Raw genomic sequence first — 4,067 nt, 5'->3', positions numbered from 1 at the left:
ACCATCAGTTCAATGGCTGTTTTGCTAATACTTGTTTTCCTTAACTCTGGTGTTCCATTATTTTACCAGAAAGAATCTCATTCCCAATTGATTCAAGTTTCATCATATGTGTTTTTTACACATAAATGATAAATGCATCAAGAGGAAATTACAAAGTATATATACTCAATGTTTGAAGAAATATAATTTTAATCCAAATGATAAAATAATGAAGAAATATAAAAACAACCTTGCTATCAAAAACAAGAAAGTACATTAGTTTTCTCAGTTACGTTTTATTTCTTTTTTTTTTTCTCATTAAACTTTTTTAATGGGTCTCAAAATTCTGTGACACATTTTTTGGTCAAGTTATTTCCATTAAAAAGTACTGATTTTAAAAACTAATAACTTAAAACTGCCACACGCAAAAAAGAAAACCAAAGTGGTCCACAAAACATTCTCCTTTCCTTCTGAAGGTTTTACGATGCATTGTTATCATTAACCAGTCTTTTACTACTAAACTTAAATGGCCAATTGAAACAAACACTTCTGAGACCATTCTTCCACCACTGATTAAGAGTGGGGTGGCAGGTATTAGGGATAATATTCATTTAGCCTTCTGAGCTTTCTGGGCAGACTTGGTGACCTTGCCAGCTCCAGTAGCCTTCTTGTCCACTGCTTTGATGACACCCACCGCAACTGTCTGCCTCATATCATGAACAGCAAAGAGACCCAAAGGTGGATAGTCTGAGAAGCTCTCAACACACATAGGCTTGCCAGGAACCATATCAACAATGGCAGCATCACCAGACTTCAAGAATTTAGGGCCATCTTCCAGTTTTTTACCAGAACGGCGATCAATCTTTTCCTTCAGCTCAGCAAACTTGCATGCAATGTGAGCCGTGTGGCAATCCAACACAGGGGCATAGCCAGCACTTATTTGGCATGGATGGTTCAGGATAATCACCTGAGCAGTGAAGCCAGCTGCTTCCATTGGTGGGTCGTTTTTGCTGTCACCAGCAACGTTGCCACGATGAACATCCTTGACAGACACATTCTTGACATTGAAGCCCACATTGTCCCCAGGAAGAGCTTCACTCAAAGCTTCATGGTGCATTTCGACAGATTTTACTTCAGTTGTAACGTTGACTGGAGCAAAGGTGACCACCATACCGGGTTTGAGAACACCAGTCTCCACTCAGCCAACAGGAACAGTACCAATACCACCAATTTTGTAGACATCCTGGAGAGGCAGGCGCAAGGGCTTGTCAGTTGGACGAGTTGGTGGTAGGATGCAGTCCAGAGCCTCAAGCAGTGTGGTTCCACTGGCATTGCCATCCTTACGAGTGACCTTTCATCCCTTGAACCAAGGCATGTTAGCACTTGACTCCAGCATGTTGTCACCATTCCAACCAGAAATTGGCACAAATGCTACTGTGGCTACTGGTTGTAGCCAATTTTCTTAATGTAAGTGCTGACTTCCTTAACAATTTCCTCGTATCTCTTCTGGCTGTAGAGTGGCTCAGTGGAATCCATTTTGTTAACACCAACAATTAGTTGTTTCACACCCAGTGTGTAAGCCAGAAGAGCATGCTCATGGGTCTGCCCATTCTTGGAGATACCAGCTTCAAATTCACCAACACCAGCAGCAACAATCAGGACAGCACAGTCAGCCTGAGATGTCCCTGTAATCATGTTTTTGATGAAGTCTCTGTGTCCTGGGGCATCAATGATAGTCACATAATACTTGCTGGTCTCAAATTTCCACAAGGAGATATTAATGGTGATACCACGTTCCCGCTCAGCTTTCAGTTTATCCAAGACCCAGGCATACCTGAAGGAGCCCTTTCCCATCTCAGCAGCCTCCTTCTCAAATTTTTCAATGGTTCTTTTGTCGATGCCACCACATTTGTAGATCAGATGGCCGGTAGTGGTGGACTTGCCTGAATCTACATGTCCAATGACGACAATGTTGATATGAGTCTTTTCCTTTCATATTTTGGCATTTAGGGGTAGTTTTCACGACACCTGTGTTCTGGCGGCAAACCCGTTGCGAAAAAGCAGTTACGTTTTATTTCTATATAAAATGTAAATTACCTTTGACTGTTATTACTTCTATTTTCAATGAGGTATGTTCTCAGATTTTCTGAGAACACAGCAGAACAAGAGAGACAAATAGCATTTACCCTCAAGAAGCTTAGAATCTATGAGGAAACAGAGGTACTTTTAAAGGATAGAAATTATAAAAATAATTATTCAAATATATATATATTTTATATATATATATATAACTTATATATAAGTTCCTCAAAGCAAAAGCAGAGTGTACAGTGAGAGCATGAAATATAGATGACTGACTTAACCTGGGGTAATTTCCTGAAAATTGATGGAAAAAAGTTGCTAATTAGAAGAAAAATATTAAGGGGAAGGAGAAAAAAATATTGCAACAATTAAGCTCAGCATGTAAGAACACAATAAAACAGGAAGGAGTTTGCGGCAAACAAACAAACTAGGCTCCTGGAAACAGTGATCAAAGAGAAAGGGTGTTTCCTGAGAACTCTGGGTGATTGACAGGAGGCATGTTGTAAAGTTATCTCTACACTTTTTAAAAACTTGGAACATGTAACAGGAAGATATTTAACGCTATAAGCATTTGAATGAGAATGAATTATCTACATGTTAGCAATTTAATTATAACTATTTCAGTGACAGTTATTGGTTTGGAAGAGAAGACAGGATTACACAGGTAGAAACTTGTTAGTAGATTATTGCAATACTTCCATTAAAAAAATGATAAATTGTTCCTTAGAGAGAGTGCAGATAGTGATGATCTTTCTTTTTCCTATGTGTATCTGGATGTAATGCCTGAAACAGCTACAGCCATCCTGCAATCGGCTGAGGATGAAGCCACACAAAGGATGAGCAAGCAAAAAGAAAGAAAGAAAGGACCTAAGTCCTGTATAATGTCATTGAGTCCTAGAATCAATTAAGCCTGACGCTGCACTAGGATTTCTAGCAACCAGAATTGAGGCCCAGTAAAAAGACCTCTATGGTAGAGTACAGACTTTAGTGAAAGCTGAACAACTGAAATTTCTTTAGAAGTTAAGATTTCTTCTTGTGCTAGAAAATTCCTTAAAGAGTTATAAGCAATGCCTTGAAAGTTTAGAATTTGAACTAATCCTATTCAAATCTAAAGTATCAAACACTGTCTTGATCAGAGGCTCAGGCTTGATCTTATAAATGAAAGGCCATTTATAGGCAATTATAAAGAACATTGGTTTATAGTTAGAGATTAATAAAATATATTCTTTCTATCTGAAGCTCCTATATAATGAAAGACTGAAAAAATATATATTGGATATGTCAAAATCCAAGAGAAATATTTGATGATGATGATGACATTATTTAGTTCCTGATTTAGTACAGAATTACCATGAAACAAATACCTTGCACTTTGCTTGGTTTGCTTACAATAGGGAGCTATTCTATATTTGTTGTTCAGGGCGATCTTCCAGATTGTGAAGTTGATGAATTCCTCCAGATAATCAGGGTCCAACAGAAGCGCTGATCTCAACTTATCAGAGAAGAATTAGCACAGCTAAAAAAATCAGAGATTGAGTGAATCTTAGTAAGAATCGATGAATCAAGAGCACTCAATGAAGAAAGAAAGATTTGCAGAGAGCAATGACACTAAGTCACCAAGAAATTGACATGGAAGATGAAGAAGCAGGTCTCCATGAAGGTATTTAGTTCAGTATGCAAGGTAGTTTCAGAATATATTTCCATATAGTTTCACAATGTGTTTAAAGATACTTCACAGACATCAGGTTTAAATATTATTTCAGAAGAGCTACAGAAGAGAAGATAAGCCTACTTAGAAAAGTAAAGTAATTACTTTAAAAAATTAAAATTATAGATTGATAGATAGCTAAATAGCTAGATAACTAGATACATAGATACATAGATGTTGGCTTGGGAAATAATGGCAGCAATTGATCTCTGGCCAGAGGAAATTGATTGGAAAGGAGCATGAAGAAGCTTTTTGTTGTGATAAAATATTGTGTGCCTTGATCAGATTGGTAATTTTA

General features: G+C 37.5%; 2 pseudogenes across 1 annotated transcript; one reads left to right on the top strand and one right to left on the bottom strand.

Annotated features, from left to right (window-relative positions):
- Positions 1-284: 284 nt before the first annotated feature.
- On the bottom strand, positions 285-2,039 carry LOC105546539 (annotated as a pseudogene). The gene has a single exon (XR_001007110.1). The product of XR_001007110.1 is annotated as an elongation factor 1-alpha 1 pseudogene (transcript).
- On the top strand, positions 1,900-3,729 carry LOC105546546 (annotated as a pseudogene).
- The last annotated feature ends 338 nt before the right edge of the window (positions 3,730-4,067 follow it).

The sequence above is a fragment of the Mandrillus leucophaeus genome, unplaced genomic scaffold (assembly GCF_000951045.1).
Source record: "Mandrillus leucophaeus isolate KB7577 unplaced genomic scaffold, Mleu.le_1.0 Scaffold362, whole genome shotgun sequence".
Taxonomy (NCBI): domain Eukaryota; kingdom Metazoa; phylum Chordata; class Mammalia; order Primates; family Cercopithecidae; genus Mandrillus; species Mandrillus leucophaeus.
The sequence above is the reverse complement of the archived record's forward strand: the minus strand, read 5'-3'. Positions and strand labels throughout refer to the sequence as shown.